At 39.7% G+C, this 16,363-nt stretch overlaps 1 protein-coding gene and 1 long non-coding RNA gene across 2 annotated transcripts in view; both read right to left on the bottom strand.

Annotated features, from left to right (window-relative positions):
• The window catches only part of LOC108671001, a 113,998-nt gene that overhangs the window by 15,999 nt on the left and 81,636 nt on the right, over positions 1–16,363 (bottom strand). The gene's annotated exons all lie outside the window — the stretch shown is intronic.
• LOC108671014 lies at positions 13,027–16,240 on the bottom strand. The gene is made up of 3 exons (XR_001930782.2): positions 16,131–16,240; positions 14,854–14,918; positions 13,027–13,050 (listed from the first exon to the last, which is right to left on the bottom strand). It is a non-coding gene; the product is annotated as an uncharacterized LOC108671014 (long non-coding RNA).

The raw sequence follows: 16,363 nt of genomic DNA, 5'->3' as shown, positions 1-16,363 counted from the left end.
CTCCCTCATCACGACCCGTCTATACACTCTCAGATTTAAAACACCCAACAAACTGTGTTAGGGAACTGCTCCTCTAACTACATAGGCAGATAGTACTCATCGTCCGAAAACACTGACACATTGACACAGAGCGACTATTACCTCGAAACCGAACACATCCGCACCATAGAGGAACACTTAAAAAACATGATCCGACACTTGCTAATCATATTTAATCACGCCATTTCCACTGGTTATTTCCCCGACTGACTAAAATACGCCACAATAAATTTCCTCGTAAAACCTCATAACATAAAGTCCAAAACTACAGGCCGGCCCATTTCACTACTAGACATCCAAGGGAAGCTCTTAACAAAATACTAAATAACAGAATATACGAACACCTCACCATTCAAAACACACAAACACTAGATAGCGCAGTTTTAGGAAGCACAGCTAGAATGACACACGTGCGAAACGTTCTACGAAGCACTCGTCATACACCGAGCACAAGAAACAACACACAACAGACGTACTACCGCTCGATGCGACCAATGCCTTGGACAAGGTTTGGCACACTGGATTACAATAGAAAATAATGCAACTGAAAATAATATAACTTTTACAAAATTCGCTCGAAATACGCAGATTACATTACCTCCTTTCCAATACTAAAAGCACCCTGTACCTCTCTAAAGGCTGATAATTTCTCATCTACATCCAATATCGCCCTCTCTTCCATAACACTCTATGTCAAAACTGCAAAAACTCCAAAACAAAACATTACGATTCGTCACAAACACAATAGTGCGATATCACAAACAGTTTACGAAAAGTGCGAGACACAAATCGTAAATACTGTACTTCACAAACTCACATTCCCACTAGATGCCATAGCACAACTCAAACTGTTTCAAAGTTTCCAACTACTAGCACCAGGTCCCCCACCTCCGCCTCTCTTCGCTTTACCAACCCAACACACACTAAGTGACTCCCTACTCGACGGAATATGCTGCACTTGGAGGGCAGATGTAAAGATCACTTCCAGGTGCAGTTGGTCCCGATTACGAATACGGACTGATGAAACTTACCGAAAATTACACAAATTATAAACAAAATTGAAGACATAACAACTGACTACCAAACCTACCTCCTGAGTCTTAAGCGACGCACTCGCCAGGTTTATTATCATTGCCATCATCACCTTCACCTTTCATCTTATAATTTTTTGCGGAAAAAGATACACAAAGTAATAAAACACTACAAGTAGAAAAAACGGATCGCATGTAATTAGGGAGAGGATGCATTATCTTTATTTTGTACTGGTAGTATACTAATATGTAATCATGTTAAATAATCGACCATCACCATACCTTCACTCCCCCGTGAAAACACCTAATGCCCTGATGGGTTTACTCCCCCAACCCTATCCATCCCCAATCCATCCAAATATAAGAACGACCTACCTAAACCTAACTATGCGCAATGAGCCTATCTTCGTCATTTTCCGTTTATTCTCACTCTTTCTAGCTACGCTGTGCCACTTCATGTTTTTTCCCATTCTCTCCTAGCGCCACCGCAACAACATCGAAATGTCCTCGTCTCCTCGAAAAGTTCGGAGCTAGGCACAAGCAGGACTTGTTGGGTACGGAGGAATTAACATAAAAAATAAATCTTACTCAGCAAACTTAGCCCAAAAAGTGGGACAAGGCAACTTTGTTTGAAACTCTGCTAATCTAATTACTAAAACAGTGAAGAATACGGAAACATTTATTTAAGCACTACTCACGGTGTGTGCACACATTATTGAACATGGGACTCTGTTGCCAGATGCCAGACGCGTTGCACGTCACATTTGCAGTGGACAGCAGAACATTATTGACCTGCAATTTAATTCTCATTTCACTCAACTTTGGCTGCATTCCAAGATAAAATACAATGGTGGTCGTAAACTCATCGATTGGTATGTTGATCGTAAAATTCATGCTGGGGTTGGTCTATTTATATAAATTTTCAATTATTGTTTAATAAACAAGACTTAATTGATAAAATTAAGTGATAGTGTAAGTAAAGAGTCATTTTGAGTTTTGTTTATTATACGATCACGGTGCAATAAATATTTGATCAGATGCATCTCAGGAATAACGCATGTTCCTGTTCCTCTCGAGACACACATGTAGAGAACCATCTGAGGTCCTGTTAATAAGTTTACAGTACAGTAGGTATTAATTACATCTCTGGCGTAGAAGTGGCTAGCGGAGCAGGTGTAGTTGATGATGGTGCCCACATAGCGGGTGGTGTAATTGTCCCTGGTCATGTTGTTGCCCGGTGCTGTGGTGGGGGGTGCTGTCTTGCACGCTGCTCATCACGAAAATGATCTCTTTTCCGATACATGATCACATTAGAAGCTAAATTAAGTTCAATGAATTAGAAATTTCATCAGTAGTATGAACAACGAATAAATGTCAGTGTCACTCATCCGACCGAATACCTAATCAGTAATGTTGAATCTCTTTCTCCGAAGCTTTAATACGTTAAACTTACTGCTGCAGCAAATGCACCTTAGTGGGAGTATATTATTTATAGTTGCGTAAATGAATAAACATGTAAGCTTAATTTCTTATGAGGGACTAATGCTGACCCAAGGTGCAGTTGCGAACATTGCTGACGTCCCAGCCAAGTTTGGTGCATTTGATGACCGCACTGGCGACATTGACGCTCATCTCGTAGCTACTATTGCAGGTGACAGTCACTGTGCCCTGCGTGGTGCCACCGGTGCCGTCGTAATACTGCTTGGTCGCCACGAAGTTGTTCGTGCTGTTGCTTANCCAAGCATGTAAGTGGATTAACTAGCAAATTATTTTAAATTTCTTTTTGTTTTATCGATTATATTCTGTGTTGTATAATTACTCACAAGAGCAGTTTTTGAATGGTGCTCCAGTTAAAATGATAATTTGCACTACATCAAAGGCGTCTGGGTTCTGTATTTCGCAGCGCAGTGATTGGATGTGTCTGCCGTCGCTGGTGTTTTTGCCATCAGGGCACGTGTAGTTCATGGTACCATTCACGTATTCCGGGTCGTTCTTTATTACGTCCGCAGCGTTGATCCCGATGGCAGGGAGGTTCGTGAGCTCCTTCTGCACCAGCGATTGGCAGGCTGGGCAACAACAATTCAATGCAGTAATTCAATTTAATACGTGATGTTTGATAATAATCAATTGTAAAGCTAAAATATTGTTATTTCAGGCAGTTTGCCCTACAAAGGTAATTTGGTATAACTAATTAAATGCCAACCAATAACGCATAATCGTTTTCTGGCTTACTTCAGGTGGTCATTATTTTAACGTTGGCCGTCATGGCTGTGAACCCAAGTTTTATAAAATGATTAAGTGGGTGAATAACCTCGAACGAACGGAGGCGCAGCCGTAGGCCATAAATTTTACTCTTAGATAAGCCCTGGAGCCAACGCCCAGCTTTACCATGCATTTACTTTACTCAGCCTCAAAGCTAGAAGCCGCAGACTACGCTTAAACTCCGTAATCCAGACAAGAGACACACTGCCGAAAGATAATAGCGCCGGAGGTCTTCAGCCAGTGTTTTAGCATGCTCGCTCGGAAGCAGGCAGTACCTCATCCAGCTGTACCTATTCCGGCCTTACCTCTTCTGGCCTAACCTATTCACGCTGTCCCGGCTCACACCCTTCTTGCAGCTAATGACTGGCTCTACCTGCACACTAGGACCGCATTTCTAACATCCTGCAGCCAATAGAATTAGGTTAGGTCCGCTCAGGTTTGTTTTGGATGGAGAAATGTTGCAACTCGAGTAGGTTAGGCCTGAAGAGGTTAGGCTGGAAGAGGTTTGGCCAGTTACAGTATGGCCATGCTTACTTCAGCAAGCTTATTTTGTGGCTGTGGTCATCTGACTCTACGACTTTGAGCACTTGACTTCAATTTTTTTTAATTGGGGATAAGACTTGTGGCGACAAAAGCGCCCACCAGCCTGATCTCTGTCAGAAACTTGACTTCATAGGTTGTTATGCTCTTTAGCGTTCTTACCAACTGAAAGAAATATGAACGAACTAAGCGTGCAGTTTGGCAAAACTGGCCTCCGTCATGCGCCCCGAGCGAACGGGGCGCATGCCGAAGGCCATCATTTCCGAACTTCACAGTTAGTTCATACTTTCTTCCGTAGGTAAGAATGCTAGAGGGCATAACAGCTTTTGAAGTCAAGTGCGCAAAACCGTAGCGCCGGATGTGCACAGCCACAAAAAAAACTTGATAAAGGTAAGCATGGCCTTACTGCATCTGGCCAAACCTCTTCCGGCCTAACCTTCACAAGTTGCCACATTTCTCCTCCCAAAACAAACCTGAGCGGACCTAACCTAACCTCATTGGCTGCAAGAAATTAGAAAGGCGGTCTAAATGTGCTGGTAGAGCCAGTCATTGGCTGCAAGAAGGTTGTGAGCCGAGACAGCGTGAATAGGTTAGGCCAGAAGAGGTTAGGCCGAAGTAGGTAGAGCCAGTCGAGGAACTGCCTGCTTATGAACAAGCATGCTTAAAGCATTGGCTGAATACCTACCGCGCTGTTATCTTTCGGCAGTGTGTCGCTAGTCTGGATTACGGAGTTCAAGAGTATGCTGCGGCTTTTAGCTCTGAGGCTGAGTCAAGTTAATGCATGATGAAGCTGGGCGTTGGCTCACGGGCTTATTTAAGTGTAAAATTTGTGGCCTACGGCTGCGCTGCCGAACGAACTGGTTCTGAAAGACCAAGGTAATCGAACAATACGGACTCCACTATACAACGAACGTGTGCGTCAAGCGATTGCTCTAGCACGGCTGAACGTCAAATGTAAGCTTCAATTGCTTGACACCTCGTTTGATTTTTCCCGGTCCCGGAACGTTCGATCACCTCGTGTAATCCCTGCATGGTGGTATAGAGCCAATGGTGCTCAATTTGAGAGCGGAAGACGATGGTTACCTGGGACTTTGGAGCAGTTCTGCAGTTCCGTGTACTTGGTGTGGTCGTACCGCCAGTTCCCTGCGTTACCCACGCACCAATACCTCTGGCCGACAGGGTTACTGATGTTGCCGTTGATAAAGTATCCCGGAAAGCATCTGAAACAAACGTGAAGCATTTGATTCTCAAATTAAAGGCATGTGCTCACTTCCGTAGTTAGCTTTATTGTCAATCAGAATATTTTAGTTGGTCATTGAAACTTTTACCTCTTCTAAGCATACCAGTTGCTTCCACATAGCACTTATATACTTACTTGCTGGCCAGTAAAACATAAATCTTTTTTTACTGGTACAGATCGGGCAGCATCATAAATAAGTCTATAAATAATTTCACTTCAAAGGCAGAAATAAAGCAACGCCTAAAATCAAACCCACTAAAGAAAAATTTCTTAAGTAGTGTTATTGAACTGATAACAAATAATACTTGTACAAAGCGGAGTCCCCGGTGGCACCAGGAAATCCTGACGAGTTTGTGCGAGTCATGTTATCAGTGGCGAGCGGTGGACTGCCTTCACACTCTGACGAAAATTAAATTTTCATTTGAATAGAAGATATGATAACGTTTATTTTTCGGATGAAAAAAATTCTGTATCTAGTTTGAATTCCATTCCTTACTCTATGATGTTAATCGATAAAAAGGTAAATTTAAAAGAATCTGCTTGACTTTGTTGATCGAGAAAATAATTTAAATTTCGTTATGGAAACACCTTGTACACTGAATAATGCATAATGTATAATGTAAATAATTACTTTTCGTCATTTATTATGTGAAAGGTGTTCCTGAGCTTCACAGTATCGTGGAAAGAAAAGTTGGTTATGGCTCGACAACTTGTTCCAAAGATAATTGTTTGTAAGGATTGCTATTGCTACTCGAGAATTATCTGTTGTCTGGACCCTTTTTCCAAAATCTGGACACTGTGATAGTTTGTCATGTGAGCTGTCATGTGTTAGCCGTTATAGACTCACCGAGGTGGCCTGGCCACATGCACACATATTTGTCGATGTTAATTGTCCCAGTGCTGAAGTTGTACTTTGTTTGGTTAACTTGGAGCACCGCGACGCCCCATGCGGAGGCCTTGAACAGCGACTCCAGGTCAGGATCACGAGGGAAGGCATCGAAAGACCAATTACCAGCCACACTATAACAAGGGACAGGCTTAGGGTTAGATCAAAACCACCGCACCAGTCAAATAACATGAGCAACACGATTACTTGGCTGTATATTCTTGTCCGGTATCTATTTTACTTTGACTAGCTTCTGCAAGAAAAGAGCAGCTGCTTCTTTAGCTATGTCGTTTTCCAGATTTCAATCACCGACATAGAGATAAAAGAGTGGTCCTGCATGTAGGCATTCATGGTCATGCTATTGAGAACATTTTGATCCATATTTTATACATGTGTTCATATAAAAGCAACGCGTCTACTTACTCTACGCGTCTACGCAAAAGATGGGAAGTACTGAGTTTAATTCACTGGGTTTAAGTTTTTTTTTTCTGTAACCTAACCTATAATTATAAATATCAAACTTCTCTGACTTTCAAAGAGGCCAAATTGTTGGTGACCGTATGGCAGGTGCTAGTGTGACAGAAACTTTCCGAATATTTGGCGTTTCTATAAGCACTGTCTCAAAAGTAATGACCGCTTTTGAAAAAGAATGGAAAACGTCCTCAGCAAAGCACAGGTTTGGCCAAAAGTCGAAGTCGTCTGAGAGAGACTGTCGTTACCTAAATCGAATTGTTAGGGACAATCGAAAAATCACGACTGTTAAAATTACTGCAGACCTCAATGGACACAACAGAACTCAGCTTCTACAATTAAAGACTGTGTCCGCTGAGAGATGCACAGATCTGAATTTTACGGAAAAGCTGTAATTAGAAAACCTCGAGCAGGGGAAAAATGTGATTTTCTCTGAAGAATCATTATTCACCTTATTTCCAACATCTGGCTGAGTTTACGTTTGGCGACAGCCAAAAGAGTCATTTAATCCTGACTGCATCATCCCAACTGTAAAACATGGCGGGTGATCTGTGATGATATGGAGTGCTAATGCTTGGAAATCCGGCGGACAAATGATTTCTCTTCATGGAAGAATCAACAGCCGTGACTATTTGGGAATTTTGGAGGATCAAGTTCATCCAATGGTTGAAGCACTGTTTCCGGAGGGGAACGAAATCTTTAAAGATGATAATGCCCCGACCCATACAGCTGGAATTGTTAAAAAATGACCCGCGGAACATTCCAATGAAGTTGAGCATTTCATTTGGCCACCACAATCACCAGACCTGAATATTATCGAGCATTTGTGGTAAATTTTAGTGATGCTAGTCAGAAGTCGATTCCCGTCGTCATCTCCTTTAAAAAAGCAGGAGAGGGTTCTAACTGAAGAAAGGATTAAAATTCTTTTGCCAACGATTCACAATTTGTGTGAATCAATAACTCCGAGAACTAAGGCTGTAATTGCCGCAAAAGTTGGACCTACACCACACTAAAATATATTTTGTTGATTTCTCAAGTGTTTCCCTTATTTTGCCTAACCTCTGTAGATATTAAAGCGTAGAGCACATAAAGGAGGTGTAAGTAAGATAATTTAATCGTTTGAATTGATACGTCATGATAACTTTTTTTAGTGGTGTCACCAGAAAAGAAGAAATAATGCACCAATTCAAGAGACAGCGCACCAACTGTGAAAGATTTTACTTGCCTTCCTGGGAGTCCAAGCAACACATTTTTTGAATAGGCTCCAGATTTCTGTTGAAGTTGAAAATAAAAAAAGGAGTTAGAAAGCTTTTGAATGATGGAAAGCATGGGCTCGAACAGTCCATACAAAGAAATGTATCGGAAATTCAGCATTAAAACGCATATTGCCAAAATATTCTAATTGCCTCTTATATGAACTCCAATATCCAGTTCGTAATATGATAATGTGAAAAATATCGTTGATCAAAAATTTACATGCATTATATTACTCGAAGAGCACAAATTTAGGACATATTAAGTCGTTTATTAAAAAAATTTAATTTATTTGATACACCCATGGAAGCACCTGTCCACATTATATTAGGAAATTTGTATTATGTACAACCAGATATATTAAACGGAATAATTAATCTGTCCAAAGAATGTCTTTTGGACGTCCAGGGCCGTATTATCAAAACTTCGTATAAGTACGCAAAATCGACTTACGAGTGGCGCAAGTACTGACTTGATGACGTAACTCTAGAGGTGGTATTATCAAAACATTTGCGCGGGAAGCTACGTAAGGTAACAACTGTACGCCTGCTCGGAGATGTCGTAAGTGGAGTTCCGCACAAGTTTAGAGTGTCTGCTGAAGCGATAGGAAACTATTGATTTACTAGCAAGAAGCAACACCTTGAATTGTGATATAATTTTGTCAATAATCCGACAGCGCGGATTATACATGCATAGAATGATGGTTTTACTTGTGATGGCTCCACTACTTGATCGAGCAACATTTGCACAATCAAAATATGTGATCGTGCTAAACAGTGCTATTGGAAAAATATTCAATTCATTTTTTAACTCCGAGATTGAAACTCATTTCGAGTTTAAAAGCGCTGAACGGTAATAATCGTTACTATGTTTACTTTATCAGCAACTTTTATTCGGAACTCGTTCACTGAAAACAGTATTGCCATTAACCAGGGAAATGGGACTGAGATTAAAAAGCTTACAGCAACATTACCAGCACCTTTAGTCTTATAGTGGAGAAGTAGAAATCGCAGGAGAATTTTTAGTGAAAAGTACCCGCAATACAGGTGGCTCATACACGTTTCGGATTGGCAGCAAATTATGATCAAGCGATCTATAACTTTTGCAGCACAACATCTCAATTGGCCAGTTTGCCCCATAAATGGCGTTGACGGCGGGGTGGTTAATCGGTCTTACTTAGGCGTGAATACGAATGCCAATTATAATTATCGAAATAAGTTTATTTTAATTATTCATTCGTTCATGATGATAATCATAGATGTTTATCGACAACTACTAAACGTACAAGTAGGCGGCGTTGAGGAAGCTGGTCGCCTTAGGATCTTCCATGAATTTGTAGCATTCGTCGGCTTTTCGGCTCTCCACGTAGCCGTCCGTACACCCAACTGATGGAGGAGTTCCGTCACAGAGGAAAATTCCTCAAAGAATATAAAATGAATTGATACAGTCAAGGACATAAATAAAATAGGATTATAAATCATTATATAAATAGGACATTCATCCGACTATCCGGATTACCAATATTACACGTTCCTCTCGCCACACAAATCGTGCTAATAATGACCAAGCATCGTGCACTCACAGCTGCAAGGTAAGGTGACGTTTCTGTCCCACCGCGGGGGGTTTCCGCTCAGGCAAGTCACATTTCCCTGAAATGTTCGGTCTTCAAAGACGTTTCCCTCCATGTAGAACTCCCCCAGGCACTTGTAAGAAAGATTCGCTCCCGGCATGCGATCGTGCGGGAAGTTCAGTACCGAAGTGGTGGCGTTCCACGAAGATGAGTCGACGTCGCCATTTAGCATGAGTGGGCAGCTGGTGCCTGTCGAAAGAGTAAGGCGACACAAATAAATGAAGACTGCAAGTTATTTTTATGGCATTGTATGTATCCTGTTAAACAATTTTAAGAGCATAAATTGTAAGTGAAACTTTCGGGTTGAATTCGTAAGTGAAACACGAATAAATAGAAAAATATAAAATTAATGTTCTACAGCTAATTTACTTATGCTTCGCCGGCGTCTTGCTTGACTCCAANACTTATCAATCCTGTATCATATTGATTACAGGATAACGTGTCTTTTCTTAAGTTAATCAAATAAGTCGATCATCCATCGAGTACATGCGTATGTTGTTTTATAAAGTCGAATTCGCATGACTTGACTATAAGTGACTAGTTTTTTTGTATGATCTGATCTGTGTGTTGCATTTTAAATGATATTAATATTGATGAAAAATTTTATGCAAAATTATATATTTGTGAGCCCTTAATGACTGATTACGTTAGATTCCGTTAGATAGAACGTTAGATAGATAGAAGTTACGTTAGATAGAACGCAATCTAATCCACGCACCGGTGTTGCTGTGGTAATTGCCGATGGATCTAGGCACTTTCTTACAATATATAATTAATAAGTATTATATTTAGCATACCAGCGTCTCCGTGGTAATTGCCGACGAATCTATGCGCTTTCTTACAATATATAATTAATAAATATTATATTTAGCATACCAGCGTCTCCGTGGTAATTGCCGACGAATCCATGCGCTTTCTTGCAATATATAATTAATAACTACTGTATTTTGCATACCAGCGTCTCCGTGGTAATTGCCGACGATTCCATGCGCTTTCTTACAATATTTAATTAATAAATATTGTATTTAGCATACCAGCGTCTCCGTGGTAATTGCCGACGAATCCATCCGCTTTCTTGCAATATATAATTAATAACTACTGTATTTAGCATACCCTAGTAACAATTCTACAATGGGCCCATGTCGGGCCCATGCGACAAAGTGGAAAAGAGGTGGCATTATGGTTCCAACATATGGGGCCCGCATTGCTGCTATCTTACTCAGAGGCTGCGTGACATTGTTATGTGGCTACAACATTGTACAAATAAAGTAGAACCATTAAAGAAATCAGTGGTGTTGTGCCATATGGCGTTCATGTGGTAAACCAAGATGATACTGATACTCCACGTGTTTGTCTCAATGTTGATGTACTAAACAACAATTAGTGAACTCAGACTCAGAAAACGTATTGGACAACAAATATTTTAGTTCATAAAACTTATTTTAGTTCATAACTTGAAAAAAGTTAATGATCTCATATCATAATACGACTATTTGTGTAATGATCGGCAAATCATTCAATAGAATGACATGAGTATTAATTTAGAAAATTTCTTTCAATTTGAATTGGCTGAAATTTTAAGTCATGAGAAACGTAGCAAATTGTCTATAGTCCACTTGCACTCGAATTTATAGTTTGGAAATTGCATCATGCACTTGAGTTGTAATTAAACAGAATTCTTTTGCAGGCAGTGTGGAGTTTGAACGTGTATCCGTTCCTTACGTGGGCTCCCGGACAACGTTCGTTTGAACGGTGAACGAACGAGTATGTCCGATAACAAATATCTTAGTTCATAGAATTTATTTTAGTTCATAAATCGAAAATTGTTAATGATCTCATATCAAATTACGACTATTTGTGTACAAATCTGCAAATATTTCAATAGAATGACATGAATATTAATTTAGGGAATTTCTTTCATTTGAATTGCCTTACAATTTTAAATCACGAGATACGTCGCGACTTGTCTATAGTCCACTTGCACTCGATTTTATAGTTCAAAATTGTTTCATAAACTTGAGTTGTGATTAAAAAGAATTCTTTTGAAGGCAGTATAAAGTTTGAATATACAACCGTCACGCGGGCACTGNCATTACCTATCGTTTGCCCATTATATAATGAATGGATTAATTCATTACGTATATAATGGGTAAATTAACCCATCTTATCAATGAACCCATTTCCATCATTGTCATCATTCAATCATCATTTATTCCATTCATATTATCAATCATCAATCATTCCATTCATTAAAAATATTGATTTTTCAGACTGTTAACAAAAGTCATTATTGTTTAGTAACTTTAAGTAAACATTATTTTGCAGCAGACTAGTTCAAGAGTCTAAGAAGTTCAAGAGGATTTCAAACAACGCATGGGAGCTAGAAAGAACATCGCCTTGTTGTATATCTGATAGATATAGATTTTGTCCTACTATCTACTCAGATATACTTCATTGCGTTGATTCTGTTCTTCGTCAACCGTTCTACGTCATCAATCATCATTGAATGTGGGGGTATTGAAATGGACGACGGTTTGCCTACAAGTGCACCTTCGTTAAAAGTTCTTGTAGCCATATTCCTGCCTCAAGATTTGCCAGTCTTCAAATACGAAAAATGAGCCAGCCATTGGCCAGGACAGAGAATAAGACCGTTTCAAAAAAACCTTCATGTGGAGAACATATAAACGCCAAATTTCTAAGCTTATCAGTCATTTACCTCATCAGCACTACTACCGTCACTACTGCTACCAATGCTGGTATGTACTAAGAATGGTGGATATAACTACATGTTTTATGAACGTCATTATAGTCTCACCGATTTGAGCGGTTATTCATGCTGTTATCCGCAGTTGGAATTCTGTATGAAAGACGTCGTGTACCTTTATATATATATATTATATATATAGATATGCCTATTTAAATACATGATTAAATTAATTTACTAAACAGTATTCCCAGGTTACCATTGAAACTTTTCCGGTCTAATCTTTGCCATTCAAATGGTGGTAATCTTGATTAAAATAGTTTTAACTGCGGTTGAGTTAGTTGTTGGTAAAGTAGTACATGTATCTGCATTATAAATTGTAGAGTATATAAATGACTTCAAAATGCGCATGGTTTGCTCATATGTGCTGTTCATGTGAGGTTAGGATGGGATCGAGACGTACGGCAAAACCTAGAAAGAATCGCATTGTGTAAAACATGTAGTGTGTACATGGTTTACCCATGTGATTGACGTGTGGGCCCTTGCGAAAAACCTACTGGACCCAGCATGCAGCTGCCATATGACGGCAACCTTAGAGGGAGATGGACCTGATGTATGGTGGAAATATAGGCCCATGAATTGAACCATGTTGGGCCAATTCAACACTGATCATGTAGCCACAATATGACAGGCACATGGTTTTACCATGTATGAGGTATATTGGCCCTATGTAGAAATCATGTGATTTCTACGTGGCCTAGCTGGGCAGAATTTTCACAAAAACCATGGGGCTGCCATATAGCATTTTCACATGTGGCCAATATTGTCATGCCACTTGGGACCAACATGGGCCCTTTTGAAAATTGTTACTAGGGTACCAGCGTCTCCGTGGTAATTGCCGATTGACAGAAGCTTGTAGTCGGGGCTGGGGCCGATGGTGACGTTGTCGTACGTAGCTAACCTGGACCCGCCTCCAGTTAGGGTTAGCTCCACCTGAGTATCGTTACTGGTTCTAAATTGGATTGTCAGTTAAAGATTGTTTCCTACACTGACATGATAAATATTAGTTATTAGGTCACAAGCTGTCCTGAATTTCCTTTGTGTATTTTACTGTCGACTTTCATGCCAGCGATTGTCGAGCTGTATCCCAGAGATTCCAGCGGAAAGAAAGACATAATGGCTCATACTTTCAAAAAAGTTAAGAGATCGTAAGTTCATCAGCCAATCATTGACGGCCTTTCAAGCAAAATCCACCAATCATAGACAAGAAAATAGAGCGTAATTACTTATGTTCCCTTAGCTAGTTTTGAAAGTATGGCCCAAGGTTTGCATGTTCTGACTAGCTGTTGCTGGGCCTCCCGCGCCGTATTTCCAGGTCTTAGGGTACGCACACAGTGAAAGCAGGTTTGCCCGCTCGGGCAACCTGCTCCAACCTGCCACAGGAATGAACATAGGATAATAATGTAAGTGTTCACAGTGAAAACCTGTACGAATAGGCCAGCGCCAGGCCTATTTATTTCAATTTCAGGCGCCAGCCTCAGCAGGTAACGCAGCACGCTGGCAACCTGCTTTCACTGTGTGCGTACCCTTAATTAGGGTGCGTACACAGTGGAAGCAGGTTTGCCCGCGCGGGCAACCTGCTCCAACCTGCCCCAAGAATGAACATAGGATAATATTGTAAGTGTTCACAGTGAAAACCTGTACGAATAGGCTTCTGCCGACAACCTGCTTATACCTATTTACCGGAATGTACTGCACATTCTTAGGGTACGTACACAGTGAAAGCAGGTTGCCAGCGTGCTGGTTACCTGCTGAGGCTGGCGCCTGAAACAAGCGCGAGAGGGCGTTCACAATGGAAGCAGGTAACCAGCACGCTGGCAATCCTGTACGAACAGGCTTCTGCCGACAACCTGCTTATACCTATTTACCGGAATGTACTGCACATTCTTATCTGCTCAACCTGCTTGGCATATGGTCATTTTTGAATTAGTTGTAGGTACCTTTAAACCCTCCATTTTCTTTGTTTCTTATGAATTATTTCGTAACTCAGATGAGCCTATTGTGAAGACATGGATATACTAATAAAATACACTGATGAAAATACACTAATAAAATACACTAATAAAAATACACCAATAAAATACGCTAATAAAGTACACCAATAAAATACACCAACAAAATACACTAGTAAAATACACTAATAAAATATACTAATAAAATTCACTTATAAAGTACACCAATTAAGTACACTAATAAAGTACAATAATAAAATACACTAATAATACACTTCCTCGCCCAAAGCATTAATTAGGTCTCAGCTGGTTTCCTGCTTCCTCTGTGAACATCTCGCGCTTGTTTCAGGCGCCAGCCTCAGCAGGTAACCAGCACGCGGGCAACCTGTTTTCACTGTGTACGTACCCTAAGTGCTGATCAACAAAAAAAATATTCTCCTTTTTCTCGCCTCTGACCAAAAATTCACAATTGAAGGTCAATGTAATTTTTACAATCAAATTTATTGACCAGTCTCCAGTAACTTTTTTTCAAAACGGTAATTTTTTCATAGCAGAATTGCGATTTTCGTTATTTCTGTAGTAAAATGTTACAAGGAGCAGGTAAATATAGAACAAGTTTAGTTCTCAAAATTACAGTTTATAAGAAAATCAACAAACTGGCGATGTTGAATTGAAGTTACATAATTTGAGCTGAATAACGGTATCTGAAGACTTTATATGAGATTTTAATTAGGAAAATTAGGTCAGTAGCATTAGCCTTTAACCATAATGTTTGTTAGCTTACGTTAATGACGACCGCAGCCTCGGAACTATTGGTCGATCCCGTCAGCTGTTGCCAGTTGTCTAGCCCTGATATGAATAAAACGAGGAATATAATAACAAAAACTTTTTAATAAACTAAATAACTGGTTTTGATAGGAAAACTACTGGATCTTATTCAACTATCAAATGCTTTGCTCTGTTCAAAAGTTATACAAATGACCGTTACAAGAACTGACAAATCAACATGGATTCCGATAGCAATTATAAGTGACATCTTATGAATCTTATATTAAACAAATCTTTGTAGCCAAACTTCCCACAGTGCCTGCCAAGCGTGGATTTGGAATCAAAAAGCCTGCCATCGACATGTTTAATGTTGGTTAATAATATTTAATAATATAGTTGATTGATATTGTTGACGGATGCATGTATATACGGTGTGTACTCATTGATACGCTGTATGAAACTCGAGATCACAAAAACTTTGAGAAATACTGAACCTGAACAATAATAAGTTGTCTTTAAACATCGATTTATACATTCAAATATACTTGGAAGAATAATAAGTATTAGCAAATTATATCAGGAATTATTACACGTTTAGAAGAGTTTAAGAATATGATCGAGTTCTCCAGGCTATCCACAAACTTTGGTGATCAAGGTAGTTGGGTGGAATAGAATCAGAACTAACAAATATAAGGAATTTTTTCACAATAGCTCCTTTGTAGTGAATTATCTAATTATTTATAAAATCGAAGTAAATAAATATCGTTTTGTTACGGACAGTAGCGATGAACAGTCGAGGCCCCTTTAAGATTGCAATTATCGTCAAATTGCCGACAGTTTGAAACGAATTCCCTTGGAGTTCATAAGCAGGAAATATTTGGCGTTGCACAAGTGTTTTTTCATTCAGTAATTATAATAATTGGATATTTTATCTTGTGCTGGCTGCTGATACCGCAGCTTTATTCACTATCTCACTATAAAAAGGCTGTCACACATCAGGATTATAAGTAAAAACCAACCTTCCCATAGTTCGCAAGCGTTGTCAAATTTCGCCTAATGTATCGGGGAACAAAAAAGAGAAAAGCTCATTTTTTCCCCTATCCATATCATCTAATATTGACTTTTGCGGTAGTTTACGCAACGAATCGTGGTCTCCTGAAGAATTTACCATCCCACACCATTAAAAATGAAAGTGAAGATCTACAATAACAAGTTTTAAAAATAAAATATTTATAAGAACAAAATTGGAAAACAAATAAAATTACTTTTCACATTTTCAATGCCGTTATTTACCTATGCTGTAAGGGCAGGAGCTAGAAGTTAGAACGGAAGGAGCGGAGGGTGCTGGACAAGTGTTCTTCTGGCAGTAGACGCGAGTCCAGCCTCCGCCTTGATCTTCCAGTTCGCACCAAACCTACAGTCATACGTTCGTTTAAAGGCTTAGTGGTGTGAAATGGATACAGTTACCAAAAAGAACGAAATCGAAGCAATAAAAACAAAATACAGATGCAATAAACAAAATGCAA

Source organism: Hyalella azteca, unplaced genomic scaffold (assembly GCF_000764305.2).
Source record: "Hyalella azteca isolate HAZT.00-mixed unplaced genomic scaffold, Hazt_2.0.2 contig6929, whole genome shotgun sequence".
Classification (NCBI taxonomy): domain Eukaryota; kingdom Metazoa; phylum Arthropoda; class Malacostraca; order Amphipoda; family Hyalellidae; genus Hyalella; species Hyalella azteca.
The sequence above is the reverse complement of the archived record's forward strand: the minus strand, read 5'-3'. Positions and strand labels throughout refer to the sequence as shown.